Source organism: Myodes glareolus, chromosome 4 (assembly GCF_982192425.1).
Source record: "Myodes glareolus chromosome 4, mMyoGla1.1, whole genome shotgun sequence".
In the NCBI taxonomy this organism is placed as follows: Eukaryota; Metazoa; Chordata; class Mammalia; order Rodentia; family Cricetidae; genus Myodes; species Myodes glareolus.
Genome location: NC_142029.1, coordinates 85961943 through 85981528, shown reverse-complemented (window position 1 = coordinate 85981528; position 19586 = coordinate 85961943). Strand labels below are relative to the sequence as shown.

The 19586-nt window shown below is 46.7% G+C and overlaps 1 protein-coding gene and 1 long non-coding RNA gene across 4 annotated transcripts in view; one reads left to right on the top strand and one right to left on the bottom strand.

Annotated features, from left to right (window-relative positions):
• Sin3a (SIN3 transcription regulator family member A) overlaps window positions 1-10477 on the bottom strand; it is a 60501-nt gene extending 50024 nt beyond the window's left edge. Inside the window, exon 1 of one of the 3 annotated variants that reach the window (XM_048416745.3) lies at window positions 10413-10477. The gene's annotated coding sequence lies outside the window, so the exon portion shown is untranslated. Of the gene's footprint in view, window positions 1-6031; window positions 6232-10259; window positions 10283-10412 lie in introns of those variants that run through there. The other 2 variants (XM_085689699.2, XM_048416744.3) reach the window with 2 other exon arrangements.
• LOC125388591 (uncharacterized) lies at window positions 6243-7633 on the top strand. The gene is made up of 2 exons (XR_007228289.3): window positions 6243-6705; window positions 6820-7633. It is a non-coding gene; the product is annotated as an uncharacterized LOC125388591 (long non-coding RNA).
• Window positions 10478-19586: the final 9109 nt, after the last annotated feature.

Sequence of the window (19586 nt, the reverse complement as noted above, 5' to 3'; positions counted from 1 at the left end):
CCCCCATCCCGAACCTTTTTTCACAAAGCAAAAACTGACAGCTCCTCAAAATAAATAACACAATTAGCACAATTCCACCTGTAGATATTGATCCAAGAACTAAAGAACTTGATAAATATTTGAACACCACATTGCCAGAGAATTATCCATAAAAACACAAGGCAGGGTAGGAAAGACAGCTCAATGGGTAAGCACACTAACAGCTCTTCCAGAGGACCCAGGCTCAGTTCCCAGCACCTACATGGAGGTTTACAATAGTCTGTAACTCGAGTTCCAAAGAATCTGATGCCCTCTTCTAGTCTCTTTGGACACCAAAAATGTATATACATACTTATAGGCAAAACATACAGAGAAAATGAAAATACACAAACAAATCTATAAGGCAGAAAAAACCAAGTTAACTGTGGTATGTACATACACAATAGTACTGACCCTTAAACAGGAGGAAAATTCTGACATATACTATATCAGTGAAGAGTGAGGACAAACTAGGTAAAAGAAGCCAATCACAAAGATAAAAGTGAGTGTGCTATGCAGTGGCATAGGCCTTTAACTCCAGCACTCAAGAGGAAGAAGCAGGTAAGAGCTTTGTGAGTTCCAGGACAGCCAGTGATATGTGAGACCGTGTCTCAAAAATAAAATAAAAATTAAGGGGTAGGGACTAGAGAGTGAGTTCAGCAGTTAGGAGCACTTGTTATTCCTTCAGAGGACCAGAGTTTGATTCCTAGAAACAGTATCAAGTAGTTCATAACCATCTTAACCACAGCTCCAGGGGATCCCATGTCTCTGGTCTCCAAAGGTATCTGCATTGACATGCATACTTAAAACAATAAACACTTCTGTTATAGAAGACTTACTGCTTCATGTATATAAAGTTCCTACAGAGGAAGACAAATAAGTTCTAAAGGTGGACGGTAGTAAATGCTGCACAAGGATATGAGTGTACTTAATGCCACCAAATAGGACTAAAAAGACCAAAAACTTTAAATCATAATAGTAAACTGTACATCTTGTATATTTCATAGTTCATTTTAGTTCTATTTATTTATGTTTTCTGGGGGAAAGCATGTGCATACCAGGTAGGGTGTGTGCATATATGTGATGCCTATTTACAGTTTTCTTCTTCTACCACATTGAGTCTTAGGGATCAAACTCAAGGCTATCAGGCTTGGCAACAATTGTTTTTACCTACTAAGCCAACTTACGGGCCATATTTCTTACTGGCTTCAAGCTCACTATATAGTTGAAACTGACCTTCAACTTACCTCCCAAGTACTAGGATTGCAGGCTTGTCCCCATACCTGGTCTCATGAGGTTGTAGAGGCTGAACCCAGTGATTCAGACACACAAAGCAAGCACTCTATAAACTGAGCTCATATTCCCCCCCACAACTCATTTTTTTAAGTACACACATTTGTTAAAATTAAAATAAACACACATATATGCACACACACTTTACACACTACTCTCTCAGCAAACCAGAGGCAACTTTACATGGTTGAGGGACTGGAGGCAGACTCCCTGGATTCAGATCCTGTCTGGATCACTAATGTGGTGGTCTAAGTTGCTTTATGCTACTCTCTCCTCAGTCACTTAGTCTGAGTTTGTGAGGCAGGATCTTATGTAGCCCAGGCTGATTAAAACCCCCTAAGTAGCTAATGACTACCTTGAACACCTAACCTCCTGCCTCCATCTCCCAAGTACAGGGATTACAGGTACTGTAATCTCTCCTGGCTCTTTCTTCCCTTAAAAAAAACTATTGTATATATGTATGATTTTGAAGTGTGCACTCGTGCAAAAGTCAAAGGACATCTTTGTGCCACTGGTTTTCTCTGCCCACCTTTATGTGGGTTCCAGGGATCACACTCAGGCATCAAGTCCTAGTCACAAGTGCTGTGCCCACTGTGCCATATTGCTGCCCTTATTTATTTTTTATGTGTGCATGTAGGAGCCAGGTCAACCTCAGCTGTAAGCCCTATAAGTCCATCTTATTTTTCAAACAGGTTCCTTTATGGTTTGGGGTTGGCCCACATAGGTCGATCCCAAGAGCCTCCCTATCATCTACCGCTCCCCCAGTGTTTAGAGTTCAAGCCCAGGCTACCAAGCATTTAGATTTCTAAGGCCAGTTTTCCAAGTACGTTCCAGGAATAGGACAAGTCCTTTGCTTGCATGGCATCTTTACTGACAGACATTTCCCTGGCCCCATGCCTTGTTTTCTTTGAAATATTTATTATTGTTGGGAAGGTAACAAAGATGTGATGGTCAGAGGACAACTTTCAGGAGTCAGTCTCTCCTTCCAAAGTGGGTTTCCGGGATCTAGTTCAGTCTTAAGAGTTTGTACAGCAAGTGTTTTTACCCACTGAAGTCACCTCATCAGACATCTTCACTTTTAAAACATGTATTTCAAGTCAAAGATGCAATCAGCTGAGGCGAAGTAAGAAAAAAAATCACTTTGAGTTCTAGACAGCCTGGGCTACAGAGTGCATAGTCCATTTCACCACTCCACAATCCAAAGCTGACATAAAACTTAAATTACATGTGTGTACACCACTCACCCAGATATCTAAGCATACATCTACACACACACACACACACACACACCCTTAAACATATTAGCAAATGTACAGTGTCTCGGGCAGAGTCAGTTCAGTAAATGTAAGCCCGTTTTACCAGAGGGAAGAAGCTATTGTTTGAAATGTACTGTCATTTTTTAAGAACATACAAAAGATATATAATTTAACATACTTTCAGCTGGGGGAGTCATCTGAAACTGAAAAGCACTATGCGGAATTACTAAAGACCATGAACACAACCTCTGAATTTTTAAGTAAAATTCCTAGACTAAAGCTGCCCTGGATAGCTTTTCAGTATATTGGCTGCTCTGTCAAGAGGGCTTTGTTTTTGCCAGAGATCTTGTTAAATTAATACTCATCTTGATTCTTAAAAAAGAAAAAAAATGGTAATATTTAATTTTTAGATATTTTTCTATTGTTTTTATTTACATGTATGGAGATGGAGAATCTATTTACCTGTATTCAGGTGCCCATGGAGGCCCTGGAGCTCCAGTTATAGGTTGACATAGGCGCTGAAAATGGAACTCAGGTCTCTGCAAGGGTAATAATACACATTCTTACAGCTTAGCCATCTGTCTGTGCTCCCAAATGCTAATAATTCTAAGCTATTTTAACTGTGAACAAAACTAAAGCATATAATACTGATGTATGGAAAAGCACAAAAAAATCCTAACTAGATTTTTACTTGAAATTTTTTTAATTTTAATTTTATTTTTTAAATTGTTATGTACATTGGTGTTTTGCCTGCATTTCTCTGTGAAGGTGTTGGATCCCCTGAAACTAGAGTTACAGTTATGAACTGCCTTGTGGGTACTGGGAATTGAACCCAGGTCCTCCAGAAGTGCAGACACTGCTCTTAAACACTGAGCGGTCTTCTCCAGCACCTCTTACTTGAATTTTTAAAGCTTAGGATTTGTGACTCCAGCATACTATATACTGTACATTCTATAAGAATATATCTTATGCCAGGTGTGTGTGTGGCACATGCCTTTAATCCCAGCACTTGAGAGATGCAGAAACTTGCTGAGTTCTGAAAGTTCTAGGCCAGCCTGGTCTATAGTTCCAGGACAGCCAGGGCTAGGCGGAGAAACCCTGTCTCAACCCAAAACAGAAAGTCATCAATATTTCCCAGACTGAACTTCAAATGGTAAAATTAACTATGGGCTGGCCAAATTTTTCTCAAAGGCAAAGTATCGTTCACTACCTTTTTAAGTTTATACATCTGTAAAACACCCAAGCTCTTATTTTTTGGCCTCCACATCAATTCTATTACTATTGCTAATTCTTTAGCTGAAAGTGAACACTTAACTTCTTTAAGTATTGCACAGTGCATGGTTTTCAGCCTCTATTGAGCAAAGGACAAACCTAGAATTTAACTTCAGTATGACTAAATACAGACACTGGATTGCAGAGATAGTTCAATACAGAGGACCTGAGTTGGGTTCCCAGACCCTTCCCAGGTGGCTCACAACCACTTGTCAACTCCAGCTACCAGGGATCTGACACCCTCTTCTGACCCTTGCGGGTGGGTGCACACACTCCTACACACAAACCACATACTATAAATCATTTTTTAAAAGCAGTTTACACATACTCATTCAGACACCAGTGCCTAAACAAGGATTCAATGTTGACTTTTCATGAAAAGTTATTTTTCTAAGCTCTAACAACATCCCATCTTGGTAATCATATATATATATATATATATATATGATTACCTATGCACTAAATCCCTAATAGTCAAAGTAACTTTGCAGCACAGGTTGGTAGGCTATGCTATACAGGTTCCACAGGAGTTCAACCTACTTTGTATCTAAAAAGAGCAACATTAAGCTTTATGGACTAACCATTATATAAACTCAAAAGAATACTAAATTCTAATTTACCTTTGGGGATTATGTAACAAAACCTTCTTTGGTGAGAGTATCAGTCAAGAAATCAGAGTTTTTTTACTTTAAAAAAAATCTTCAAAGCCAGGTAGGGATACAGAGTGAAAGCCCTAACTTTAAAAAAAAAAAAAAAAAAAGGAAGAAGAAAGGAAGGCAGACCTGGCACAGGCCTGGCAGTGGCACACACCTACCTTTAATCCCAGCACTGGAGAGGCAAAGACCGGTGGATATCTCCAGCCTGGTCTACAGAGCGAGTTCCAGGACTGGCTCTAAAACTACACAGAGAAACCCTGTCTCGGATACGCCCCCCCCCAAAAAAAGGGGGAAAGAAGACGAATCAGGCCTGAGATACATAGTCTAGTAGTGGAGCAATGACTATGTGCCTCAGAGAAATTCCAACATGCACAATCATTTTTTAAGACACCTTTGTCAAAAATCACTTATGAGACTAAAATGTAAATTCAATCTTTTGTATAAAAATAAAATCTCAGATTTGTGAGCAGCTCGAAGGACAAAACTGAGTCTTTTAAAGTCCTAAGGCACCAAAACCGGTCGCAAATTTTAGCTATCTATTCACAACCCCTCTGATGCGAAGCTCCGCCCATAAAGCCACACACAGTCGTTGAACATCAAGAGAACTCCAGGAAAGGTTGGCGCCCTCCACGTTTCCAGCTCCTGATGGCTCTGACCCTCCCCCACCAGTCACTGCCGCGGAAGCATGGGCACAGCACCAGCCGCACCCCACCGCGGGCACTGAGAGGACGCTGAGCATCTCCTCCCAATAATTACAACTAAAAGGAGCCGCTGACCACGCTTCTACTCTCTAAGCTGTTACGGCACCAACCACGATGTTAGGGGCAAAGTAGGGAAGACTACAGCTCAGGGTCCCTATGCCCACGGCAGAATAGACTAAAGAGCCACAGCATAAAGTCCGAACACCTTCACCGCTCCCCGTCGGCGAGAGCCCCTCCCACCCACAGGGACGAAGGGCGGGGCACACACGGAGCCCCAAGTCCTGGCCAGACGCAACAGCGGGCTTTCCCCGGCGCCGCTTCACTGCCAAGGAGGCGGAAACCCGGCGGGGGCGGGGCGGGAGGCGTGGCATCGCAGCCCCGAACGCGCCTTCCGGCCAACCGGATCCCGCGAAGGCGGGGGAACACGGGCTTCACGCCCCCTCGCCGCCGCGCCCTGAAAGCCGCACGCGGGAGACCCCCTTCCCGTCCCGCACACCCCGCCGGCCCGAAGCGATGCAGCCCAAGGCCCCACTCACGCGGCGGGGAGGAGAGGCGGGGCCGCAGCCGCGGGCATTTAGCGCGAGTGCGTCCCGCCCCTTTCTCCACCACCGCACGCGCGCCGGCCCCGCCTCTGATCGGCGGGACGAGGGCCCGCCCCTCCGTGCGCACCGGGACTACGCTCTCCTCCCCCTCCCGCACGGAGTGCGGCCCCGCTCCGCCCCCCATAGCCACGCACGGGAAGCCGAGGTCAGCCCCCCCGAAAAACACACGCCCTCCAGTCCCGGGTTACCCGCCACCCAGCTGCCGGGCAGACCGCGACGCGGCGTGCTCTCACCGCAAAAGCTCCAGCCACTCAGCCTGCGCGTCGCTCCCGGCGTGAGCCTCGCACCCAGCACGGAGGCCCCGGAACGGCGCGGGCACAGGCCCGCAAGAGCGGACTGGCAACCTCCTATGCGCTCACGAAGCGGTCACAGGCCTGGGTGCCCAGACTGGGAAGGAGGGAGGGAGGGAGGGAAACTCTAAGGGGGGAAGGGGAGGGGGGAAGATGGAGAAACCGTCTCTGCCGCCTCTACCGCCGCGGCCGCTTCTCTGTTACCCGGGAAATCCCGCCCACTCTCCCAGCCCGCCCCGCCGAGGGAAGGCTTAACCTCGCCCAGCCACGGGATACACTAGCCATCCGTCAAAGGTTGAGCCAATCACTGCGCCGTACAGACCTACTCCCACCTCCTTTCCTCGCTGGGAGGGGAGGGTGAGCCGCTCACCTACTCCACGCCCCTATTGGCGGGGAGCGTCCCTAACTCAACCCCGCCTATTGGAGACTGATTGCCGAATCCCTCCCCCAGGCTGCAATTTTATTGGAGGAAGAAAAGCACCTCCTCACATTTCATTGGAGAGTCCCACATATCCCACCCCACTACCGCCCCAGCCACAGGCCTAACAAATCGGCTCCCGCCTCCGCTGGTCACCGCATTGGAAGGCTACCTTCGGTTCTCTCACAGCCCCAGGAAGGTAAGTAACCAATGTGGGGTAAAAATGTCTGTAAGTGAAGCAGACTCCACCCACCACACTGCTGGGACAGGCCCCGCCCCCAACAATCTGATTGGATTATCTTGGCGCCGGTAGGAGCCGCCATTGGACACGGTGCCGGTCCAGGAAGGAGCCCATTCCGCCCTGCGCGTTGCTGAACCTTAGCAGTCCTTTTGTGGAATGTTTACACTAGAGACTGAAGCTCAGAGTTCCAAGGCCCGAACTGGAAATGGCGCGGAGCTCAGGGTTGAAACCCGAGGCTTTAGGACTTTGAGGAAGACAGTAGTATTACCACCGTAGAGGACTTACCAAAACAATGACAGAAAACCTTATCCTTCTACCCACTTATTTTTACACTTTTCACTGTCTCCTAAATACAGCCATCTGGACCATTCAGCAGCTACTTTCAGCAGCAGACTCCCAAATTAAGGTCTAGAGCTTTAAACTGATAAACCCGGAGATTACAAGCCAGTCGCTACGGCTGGCTGCATTCTGTGACGCTCCGAGAACCTGAATATGCAGCCCTCAGAGGGCGGAGACAAGCGAGCGGAGGCCTTTAAATGTCACTGCCTGGGCAAGCCTCCGGAAGGCGGAGCATGAGGCAAAATGTATTCCCTATTGGCAGGGTAGATCCAGAGACATTTTAGGCCAGGAGAACCGAAATGCAGAATAACTCAAACAGACCACGGTATAAATAAACCTTGAGGGTGCATTCATATTCAGAGGATGAGTAAAAATTCCAGTGTGTCTGTGAGGGGGTGGTCTTGAAAATGACTGTTCAAAGAAAAGAAACTGCCATTCCAACTATTCGGAAGAACGAGGGAAGAATATTGCTTGAATTTAAGAACTCTAGACCAGCCTTTTCAAAAAAAAAAAAATCGGGGGAGCACCCATAGTCTCTTTGGCAGAATGCGCTAATGGCTGTCTCTAAGTCCTCTGGGTAAATAACAATGCCTGAAGCACACAAAGTGCTTTCAAATACCTAGTTCCTTTTATTTATTCACCAATAAAGCGTGGGAACAAAGCCTATGTTGCTTTGGGGGTGCTTTCGCTGCACAAAGAGAAACAGTTAGGCCGAACTAGTCTTCCAGGGCTCTACCGACAAAAAAAGAAAAAAAAATCTCCCTAGAGTTGTGTGTCCCCAAGAGATATTGCACGGGAAAACGTTTCGTAAACCCAATGCTGCCCTCCTGTAATCCTGCGGAGACTACCATAAATAAGTGTTGGCAACAGGTGGGTTTTGACTCTGAGGACGGCTCCATGCCGCGAGGCCATAGTAATGAGTTGTGAACTACCAGAGTGCCCGACAGGTGGGAGCGGTCACAATGGTAACCAAGCCAAGCCCTGGGCCAGGACAGGGCTCTAAAAATAAGAAAAACACTGGGCCAAACCGTCCAGAGGTTGAGAAAGCAGCACTCCAGAATTGACAGATTCCTACCTTGAAATGAAACGCCTTACCCACTAGACAGGGTACCTACCCCACAGCACACTCACCATGGTATCAACAAACCCCCACCCCCGCCCAATCCTTGCCAGAAATAGGTCTCCTGGACTTCCCTTGACCGCAAGAGAGCGAAGTATCTTAGATCTTGCCTACGATTCCATCACTAGGTTGTCATCATATTCCGTAGACTAAGGACCACAACTGTCTTGCCCAGGGAATTAAGGATACGGCCTGTGTTCAAGCTTTCTCAAACTTAAATTTAAGGAAGTCAAGGGGCACGAAGGAAAACAGCAACGGTTGACCCGAACTCATTCCCTGCGCTCAATGGGGCAGACCCGGAGCTACGCTTTCCAGCGCAAAAGCGCAATTGTAAGGCTACCAGATATCTACACTCGGAAGAATCTTTGTGTGCCTCCAAGGCATTCCCCGCCCCCCCTTACTAAGGGCGCGGAGCCTGAGACTTCCGGGCGGGAGGGAAGTTGCAGGGAGCTAGGCGGGCCGCAAACATGTGCCGAGCGCGCTCACGAGAAGGGGGGGCAGGGAGCAGGAGGATGTCCCCTCCTAGCTTGTCCTAGAAGGGGAAGGCCTATCGAATTCGCCAATCAGAAGAAGGGGCGGGGGCTTGCACCTCGCATAAGCCCCAGGAATCCTCCCTCCGCCCTTCGAAGAAAAAAATCTTAGCAACTTAAACTCAAGTCCCGCCTCCCAATAGGCGGAGCTCTAGAGAATGTCATCCAATCCATACACAAGAAGGGAAAAAGGGACTCGCACCCAACCAGTGGAAGACAAGAGAAGGCGGGGCCTCTGGAGAGCCTGAAGTGGGTAGAAGAGGAAATGGCCCCGCCCCTCTCGGGTCCCCTGCAGGCCGGTTGCACAAGCTCCCCGCAGGAGATAGTAAACAGTCTAGGCCAGGCAGTAGAGGCAGAGGTGGCCACTCTGCCTGCTTCTGAGCCTCCCCTCCCCTCGCTACACCGCCACTGCCCGCACTTTGCGCTGGCGCCCCGCCTCTCGGCCCGCAGCCGCCATTCGGCTGACAGGCGCGCCCCTCCCAGCCCGCTGATGCATTTCCTTTTCCCTATTCCAAGCGTGGAGTCTCTTTTCCCAGTTTCCGACCTTCACTGCCCCTTTCAGGCCACCCCCTTGTGAGCGCGCGCGCGCGCGCGTGCGCGCACGACTGCCCCCACCCCGTACGCAGCCCTGTGGCACGCAGCGGCACCTCGCGGAAAGAGGAGCCCAGGCAGCACACTACGCGGGGAGGGGGAGCAGTCGCCGCCACCGTGAGGTGGGCGGGGAAGGAGGCAGCTCCATGTTTGCAAGGGGATCAGCTGGGGCCGCGAATTGAATTCGCCGAGTTCCTGGAGCTTTTCGACACTCAGCCAGCGCTCCCCGCCGGATCGCAGCCTATCTGGCTCTGGCGCCGAATACTTGCTAGATTGCCACGGTTCAGGAGTTCGGAGACACCGCCGGCTCCCGGGGTTAGTGGCCAGAACCTCTCCCGCCCCCAATCTCCTCCCGCAAATACAGCATTGCTCCCGCCCCCAGAGTCCTTAACAACCGCGGGCCCATGATGCCCGCGCCTCCCCAGAGCTCGCCCACCGACCCCACCAAGTTTGCCGACAGAAACAAACCCTTGGGGCGGCTACTGCACTCGCCCACCCTGGTTAGCGGAGAAAGAACGCCGGCCACGGCTTGCTCTAAACTCCAGCGGTCAACCAACTCCGGACACCGCGAGCTCGGTGGGCCCGACCCACCAGGCTGCGGCCGCCGCCCCCTGCCGAGCCCGCGCGCCGCAGCCCGGGCCCTGTTCCATTCGCTGTACAGAAATACCTCATTTTTTTCTTTATGAGATTTTTTCTTTTTAAATATTTTTAAATCATTACAAGAGCAGTTGGTCTCCTGTCGGCCCATTCACCAATGCGCTGCCGAGACCTACCGAAACCGACTGCTTGGTGAAATGAACTGGGCGGCGCGGCCGGCGGAAGGGCGACCCCAGGCCAGGCTGGCCCCCTCCCCACGGCTCCAGTCCGGCTTAGAAACACACTATGAGCGGGCGGCGCCAAGCGCTCTTCTTCCTGGCCTGCCTCTAGCCTACCTCGGCCGCGGGACTCCGAGCCTCCACGCAACTCGGTCTTGGGGACCACGGTACCTACACAGCATTAGGCCAGCCAAAGCAAGCAGCAAAGGAACTAGCCCCCCAAAACACCGAAATTGGGGAGACCAAATTAAAAGCAGCTGTTTAACATACCTTCGGAACCAGGCGAGGAGTCCTGAATGGGAGGGAACGCCCCCCACTAGCCATTGGCTCGCCCTCGCATACGTCAGCACTCTGGGTCCACCTCCTCCCTCTCCCCGCCCCTTCCCCTTCATTGATCGCCCCCCTGCTTCCACAAAAATAAAAATAAATAAATTAAACTAGCCATGAGTTGGAGTTGCATCCAAAGCAGAGGCTCTTACATCTCCCACACTGCCACCTGGAATTTTTCGAGGACTTCGGACTAGGCCTTTTGGGATTACGAGTTCCGCAGCGTGGAAGTCAAAGTAGGTGCGTCTTAACTACCCGGCCCCAATTTCCTTCACACACACAATCCATTTGGAGCGGGGTCAGGAGAAGCGTGTAGCGGTTTGTGATTTTACCACCTAGACGCGTCAGATCTCAGGAGCGAAACACAGTACGTCCTGGTTAGTACTTAGATTGGAGGCAGGCAACTACTGACTGATTTAACCGTGTGTCCAGCCTACATTGCTAGGTGCCTTTCAGCTATGAATCTGTAAACCGGGAAAACTGAGTATCTACTAAGATATAAATCAGACATTTCACTGTATCTGCTACAGAGTGCAAGTGTAAATTGGCTGAGATGTTCACGATACCCTCCAAACACTTTAGATCCAGTTATGTGCTGCAGGAGGTAAGGCAAGGGTGTGTGTGTGTGTGTGTGTGTGTGTGTGTGTGTGTGTGTAGATCCAAAGTCACTCCAACATGGGAAATACCGTCTAGCTAGCAGCTGAACAGATTCTGAGAATGGGCTGAACAAAAAGGATGCCAACAGGCAACAAGGGCAGCACAGAGGCTGTGATGTAGGTTTACAGGCTTCAAAAGTCTACCTTGGGTAGGGACATAGATTGGGGAAAGCAAAGGCAAATTCTCCTCCTCCTCCTCCTCCTCCTCCTCCCTTCACCACGCTATCCTAGGCTGAAACTCCTTACCTATCTCACTTGCTATGTATCACTATGTGTTCAAGAGCTGAGCAGAACCATGGTACAGCAGTATGAGCAAGAACTATTTTTATTGTTGTTTCCTTTTTCTGTTTTGTTTTGCAGACAGGATCTCGTGGAGTCCAGACTGATCCCAAAGTCATAGCAGATGACATTAACTTCTACTGCCTCAACCTCCCCAAGTACTTGGATTACAGCTGAGCACACCATTGGTTTTTCGATGGTGCTGGAAATCAAAACCAGGGCGTCATGCATGCTAGGCAAGCACTCTTCCAAATGAGCTACAGCCCAGCCCAAAGAAACACATGTTTTGGAAGTCATTGAAGAAAGGGAGTAGTATATGGACAGGAAAGAATCCTCTGCCAGTTAGACAACTTCCAATAACCTGCGTTCCTCACAAGAACTTTACCAAACTTGGTATGATGACAAATGGCTGTAATTGCATCAATTGAGAGGCAAAGGAAAGAAGACTTTGAGTCCAAAGCCATCTTAGGCTACCATATTTAGCTGAGTGGTGGTGGCACATGCCTTTATCCCAGCACTCTGGAGAAAAGGCAGCTGGACCTCTGTGAGTTTGACACCAGTCAGGTCTACAGAGTGAGTTTCAGGACGGGCTCCAAAGCTACAGAGAAACCCTGTCTCTAAAAAAAAAAAAAAAAGCCATATGAAGAAGTAGTCAGTGCCCTCTGAGAGAGGGTCACCATAACCAGTGATTGGTAGTGTTATGCTCAAGTAAATCTCTTCCTAGTTTCAGGGCTTCAGGTCCAGGAAAATGAGGGTGAAAGTGGGTATACAGAGGAGTCCCTGGAGATAATGTAAAGATTCTTCCCTTACTCAGAGTCCATGTGGGTGACAGGGAGAAGTACCAATGTGGGAAGAGCGGTAGTCATTCCACCTTGTATATGGAGACTGGAATGTCAAGTGGTAACTGGAAAGAACCAAGTAGCAGGGCAAGGCCAGGAGATGAGAACAATGGGTTCAGTGTGAGGCCGATAACCATGGAAGTCAACGTTCATTCTTCCTAAGATGAAGATCAACTTTTGGCTGAAGAGTGTGTTAATGGGTTGAAACACAGTGGTACTACGGAGAGAACACTAGTCAGAAAAGCTAAGTCCCATATATGTTGGCTCCCATTTAGTTCATCCTTATGTGTGGGTCAGGCTCCTCTAAGGATTACAGTTTTTTTCCTGGTATGATGATCAATACCGTTATTGCCTAGTAAAATTCTGAATATCAGTGGAAGCCAGAAGCCAAGGCATTTGACTGTTATCCTGGACAGCAAGTGCCACACTGTAGTTAGTGAGTACACACACGCACAAGCATGCAGACCTATGTGTATGTGTGCTGTATGCAACAAATATACCAGTGCATATTTGAAGGATGTCAAGTGTCCTACTATCTATCAACCTCTGCCTTATTCTGTTGAGGCAAAGTTTTTCCTGAATCTGGAGCTAGGTTGGTGGCCAGCAAGCCCCAGTGATTCTCCTGCACCCACCCCCAGCCCCAGCCCCCAGCTCTTGGATTACAGATATGCATGTTAAAAACCATACTAGGAGCTGGGCATTGGTGGCACACACTTTTAATCCCAGCATTCAGGAGGCAGAGAGACAGATTTCCTTGAGTTTGATCGAGGCCAGGCTGGTCTATAGAGCGAGTTCCAGGACATGCTCCAAAGCTACAAACAAACTCTGTCTCAAAAAACAAACAAACGAAAAACAAAACCACCATCATACTCATCATACTGGGCTTTTGTTTGTTTGTACTCTGTGCAGCTCTGACTGTCCTAGACCTCACTTTGTAGACCAGGGTGACCTTGAACTCACAGAGATATGCCTGCCTCTGCTCCCCAGTGCTGGGATTAAAGGTTTGCCTTACTGGACTTTTTGCATGGGGGATGGGAAATTTAATTCAGGTCCTCCTGCTTGTACAGAAAGTGCTCTTACCCACTGAGACATCTCTCCATCTCTCCACCTTCACTGTGGAGAAAGAAATGGCTGATATTCACACCCTTCTGAACACCCTGTAGACTGAGGTCTTTGAAAAGACAACCACCTTATCTAATTCACCTCTGAGGGGTCTTAGTATTCAATGCAGTCAAGGGGCCCCAGGAAGGAACCCAATGACTTTCTGACTGAGTATTCTGTGGACATTAACCCCTGAATGTACCAAAGATGCTACCCGTTTCTCACTACCTCTAGCAATGAAGATACAATTGAATGATCTGGGTGAGTGTCCTCTTTGGAGAACCACTTTGGGATGTGTTTGTGTGAGATACCCTAAAAGTTTTCTGAGTTAAACACCATTATTCTTAATTATACATGAGCAAACTGAGGCCTCAGTCAGAGGAACTTGCCTACAGGAAGTAGGCAAGGCAAGTTTATCTAAGTCCAAATCCTGAGTCTGTTCACTCCCCCATATGCTGTCTCTGCATACATTCAGGGTACCATCCAAGTTAGGCCCTTTGGAGAGAAACCCTGCCTGCTCCCTTGAGAGGATTCTAACAGCACTTTGTCACCAAATAGTTCTAGAAAAACAAGATTTGTCTCCCAACCACATACAAACATGGGTCTTCAATTCACAACATATATATTTAAAACTGTTACCCTCCATCTACTTCATGGACATAACGTACAAACCCTCATTCAGAAAAAGGAAACTCCTTCACAAGCCAGTGTCTCTGGCTTACCTTCTCTTCCCATTGCTAGAATTAAAAGCATATGCCACCCATATTGATTTCCATGGGTGCAGGAAATTGAACTTGGCTTCATTCTTGTGGGACAAAAACTTGACTGAGCTATCTGTCTCTCAGGTCCTTACCCTCCCCACAACACACCTTATTTTTTTATTTTTTGAGAAAGGGTTTCATATAGCCCTACTGACCTAAAATCCATGATGATCCTACCCAAGCCTCCTGAGTCCTCAGAGCTAGTAATGCAAATGTGAGCACTTGTAACACAGATGTGCTTAGCTCCTTCTAACTGTTTCAAAAACGTGAGCTAGTGGCCGGGCAGTGGTGGCGCACGCCTTTAATCCCAGCACTCAGGAGACAGAGGCAGGTGAATCTCTCTGAGTTTGAGGCCACCCTGGTCTACAAGAACTAGTTCCAGGACAGGCTCCAAAGCTACAGAGAAAACCTGTCTCAAAAAAAAAAAAAAATTAAAAAATAAAATGTGAGCTAGGATCTTGCTAGTTGCCTAGTCTGGACTTTGAACTCCCTCTGCTTGTGATCTTCCTGCCTTAAGAGTCAGTTAGGGCCTTTACTTCAGTAACTTGACAACAGAACCTCTGGCAAATAGGTGATCTCCACCATCGCTCAGTACTATCCAGGAGACTCTTGAACTCTCTACCCTAACTCCTAGACTTCCAGGATTTTAAGACAAGGTCTCTCATATCCCAGGCTGACCTAGAACCTGCTATGTAAACAAGGATATAACACTGAGCTTTGAATACTTCTGCCTGTCCTTAGATTCAAGCTGGGAGGGGGAACCCACAGAACTAATGATCAGAATCTCAGTTTAGCCGGGCGGTGGTGACACACGTCTTTAATCCCAGCACTCAGGAGGCAGAAGCAGGTAATCTCTGTGAGTTCAAGGCCAGCTACAAGAGCTAGTTCTGGGAAAGGCCCCAAAGCTACAGAGAAAAACAAAAAGAATCTTCGTTTAACCACCTTCTAGCTAGATTATTTAAGCAAATCATTTATCTTTGATTAGTAAGATTCTGTACTACAGTGGGCTGTAGTATTTTAGGAAATTTAAAATAAGTATGTCTAGCCTACACTTGAGTCCTTCACTTTTTCTTCCTTTTTCAATGTTACAACACTCCTCTCCTGGTCAATTAAATGCAAAGTCCCTGTATTGCACACCTCAAAGAAGAAACCTCTCATCTCTAGCTAGCTAGCCATCTTCAGTGGCATATACTACAGTATTTTTTTATTGGAAAGTTGGAATTTCTATTATTATTTATTTTTAGGTGCATTGGTGTTTTGTACATATATGTATGTACATATATGTATGTATTGTACATATATGTATGTATACGTACATATACGTCTGTGTGAGGGAATCAGATCTTGGAGTTACAGACAGTTGTTAGATTCCACGTAGGTGCTGAGAACTGAACCCAGGTCCTCTGGAAAAGCAGTCAGTGCTCTTAATCACTGAGCCATCTCTCTGGCCCAGTTGAGATTTCTTTTTTTTTTTAATTATTTATTATGTATACAATATTCTGTCTGTGTATGCCTGCATGTCTGTACAGACATTCTGTATGTCTGCAGGCCAGAAGAGGGCACCAGACCTCATTACAGGTGGCCTCATACTACATTACAGGTGGTTGTCAGCCACCATGTGATTGCTGGGAATTGAACTCAGGACCTTTGGAAGAGCAGGCAATGCTCTTAACCACTGAGCCATCTCTCCAGCCTGCGCAGTTGAGATTTCTTAGTGGGTTTAAAACTGAGGTTACTCACTACCTGGAAATGTCTTCTCTTCACTGAACACGAGTTTACCCAGGATCACTATGATCCTGAATCAGGAAGGCAGATGTAGTAATAGTATATTCCCCAGTTTATCCAGCATTGTTTTCTAGACAGACTGGTGGCTGGTACCTGTTTTATTAAGACAACAGGTTCCTCTGCTCACATGAACTCTAACTGAGAAGCCCACTATCAAAGAAAAAGGTAACCCTTGTTTGAGCAGTAGTGAAGGCAGCCCGAGTACTCTCCATATTCCTTCCCCATTGCTTCAAGCTTCCTCCCAGACATCCCCTGCAGGATATGTACTTAAGTCAGGAAGTAAATGAAGAGATGCCACTGGCTGAGCTTTGCTCTGCTCTGTATCTGGCTAGACTTGAAGGTTGTAAGACAAAATTCTGCAGTAGATTGGAAAACAAAAATTTAATACAGTATACAGGCACAGGAAAGTCAGCCTGGAGTGAGGGGGTCTTTAGTGACTATAATCATCAGAGTCCCAGTAATCATTATGAAAATATTAACTATTTTAAGCTGTTCATTTTTGTTTTGCAAGATAGGGTTTCTCTGTGTAACAGTACTAGCTGTCTTAGAATTAGCTCTTGTAGACCAGGCTGGACTCGAACTCACAGAGATCCAGCTGCCTCTATCTCTCAAGTGCTGTGCCTTGTTAAAGAACAACATAAAGAGCCGGGTGGTGGTGGTGCACACCTTTAATCCCAACACTTGGGAGGTAGAGGTAGGTGGATCTCTGTGAGTTTGAGATCAGCCTGTCTATAGAGCTAGTTCCGGGACAGGCTCCAAAAGCTACACAGAGAAACCCTGTCTCCAAGAACCAAAAAAAAAAAAAAAGGAGGAGGAGGAGAAGGAAGAAAAAAGGAGGAGGAGGTGGAGAAGAAAGAAGAAGAAGGAAGAAGGAGGAGAAGGAGACGAAGACGGAGAAGGGAGAAGGAAGAAGAAAGAAAGAATGAAAGTAGGAAAGAAAAGAAAAGAAAAGAAAAGAAAAGGAAAGGAAAGGAAAGAAAAGAAAAGAACAGTAGTTCCCACCCTGTACCTATCTTCCTTAGAGAGAGTCTAGTACAGTGTTATATCCTCCAGGGCCTTAGCCTGAAAAGCTTGAGTCTGACACTTTAGTATGGCCAGTTTAAATGAAACAGGGGGAAAGGCACAATGACGGCTATGGCTAAAAAGCAGAGGAAGATTCTCCTCTGCTCAATTAAGTACAGATAGCATAATACAAAAAACTGTTTGATGACTAATTATTGGAACGATAGCTCCCCCAAAAAAGTCTGACTTCTGCTTCCACCTATGGACAGTGACCCAGGCCCAAGACAAATCTAAGACAGAGATTAGAAGACCAAGAATGCTTGGCAAGTTAACTCTGGCTCTCAGGCAACCGCCATACCATAGGGAGCAACAGGAAAAACAAAAAGACTGGAGATTCAAGGGTATATCTTCCTCCTCCTACTTCTTTCCTTTTATTTCATATTTCAAGATAGGGTCTCTGTATGTAACCTTGGTTGTCTAGGAACTTGCAATGCAGACTAGGCAGGCCTCAAACTCAATAGAGATCTGCCTGCCTCTGCCTTCTTGGTGCTAGGATTAAAGATACACACCACCATACCTGGCCCTTAACCTACTTTCTATTCAATGTGGGGGCCAAGTTTCTTCTCTAAGAACTGATGGAATGTAAGGAAATGGCAAGAGTTTGAAAGAAGAGCCTTTGGGAATAAGATAAACTTGGGGAGCTAAAGTGGGGGAGCTAATCTAGCCTAAGAAAGAGTCTGATAATTCCAACAAACTAGGCCTTTAGGGTCAGTGGACCCATAGTATGTAATTGCTAAAGTAGTCCCATTTAAAGAAGGAAGCTAGGACTTGGTTGGATTGAGGAGGTTAAAACCTTGGAACCACTAAAATTTCAGTCATTCTAGGAAAACCTTTCTGTCTGTCAATGCATCGACCTTAGTCTCACAGCTCACCTCTCTCAGGTCACATTGATTTGCAAATTCCTGCAGTTGGGGCTGCCCCGAGACTGGATGTACCCTTTTATGAGCAAAAGCCAATTCTCCTGGGGTCATGATACTACACAGTCCACTTGCCACACACACCCAGCCTCTTCTGCTCCCACACTCATACTCATTGACTAGCACATTGTAACAGACACTGGCAATGGCATATCTCCATAGACTGAAGGTGCTAGGGTTGCTTCAACATCATTCTGACTGCAATGAAGGAAGCAATACAGAGCAGACATAGGAATGTTGGGGGTGGGGTAGGGATAATGCAGAAGTCCACAATGTTCATTACTCTGTGGACACATTTCCCTAGCTTTATTCCCTGTCTTCTCTGTGATGACCTTCTGGGCTTCTCTTCCTTAAAGGCTCCTTTGATGCCTACTACCAAGTCAGGTTGTTGCACACTCCTTTCAACCCAGCATTTGGGAGGCACACAGACGGAGCTGTATTCTAGGCCAGCATGGGCTCTATAAAGAAACCCTGTCTTGCAGAGTGGTGGTGGCGCACACCTTTAATCCCAGCATGTGTGAGGCAAAGGCAGGCGGATCTCTGTGAGATCAAGGCCATCCTGGTCTACAAGAGCTAGTTCCAGAACAGGCACCAAAAACTACAGAGAAACCCTGTCTCGAAAATCAAAAAAAAAAAAAAAAAAAAAGAAAGAAAAGAAAAGAAAAAGAAAGAGAAAAAGAAAAAGAAAGAAAGAAACCCTGTCTCAAACAAACAAAACCCCAAAAAACAAAAATCTTCATACTGGTAGGCTCATACTGGCAAAAGCTACGAACAGCTGGGTGCAGTGGCAAGTCTACTGAATTCCCAGCTATACAGAAGTTCAGGAAGTAGGATCACTTGAGCCTAGAAATTTTAGACCAATGTAGGTAACATAATGAGACTCAGTCTAAAAATAGCAGGCATAGTGCCACATATCTGTGATCTCAGCAAGCAAAAGGCTGAGCCAGGAGGATGTTCATAATTTGTTAGAAAATAAAAATTTTTTAAAAAATTAAGTTCAAACAAATTAGAGCAGAGGAGATGACTTAATGGGTGAAGACACTAGCTAGCTTAGAAAAGCTGACCACCTCAATAGATCTTGGAACCTATATAAAATGATGGCATGCATCTGAAATCTCAGCACCCATGGGAGTGATGAGAGGTAGAGAAAGAACAGCCTGGAAGCCAAACAGTCATCTCACCTAGAAGATACAGCATGCCAGACAAAGAGAAGCAGGACCTACCTCAAGAAGTTCAAAGTGAGAATTGTCCTCTGACCTCTATCTGCACAACATGGCAGGCAAGTACCCATGTACATATATGTACTAAATTAATTTTTAAAAATAAAAAATTTTAAGCCAGGCAGTGGTGGCACTCACCTTTAATCCCAGCACTTGGGAGGCAGAGGCAGGTGGATCTTTGTGAGTTAGAGGCCAGCCTGTCTACAAGAGCTAGTTCCAGAACAGGCTCCAAAGCTACAGAGAAACCCTGTCTCAAAAAACCGAAAAATAAATAAATAAATAAATTTAAAAACCACCAAAAATTTATTAAAAATTTCAATATTAATAAAGATAGCACTGTGCATAATAGCAGTTTGGGGAAACTACTGAACTCTTTTTCTCACAGGGGTTTTACTGAATACTCAAAAGATATCATTGGTTGTGATGGAAATCTGAGACATGAGTTAAATAACAATTCAAAAGCCTAGGTCATTGTGTATTCACTCAACCACCAACTG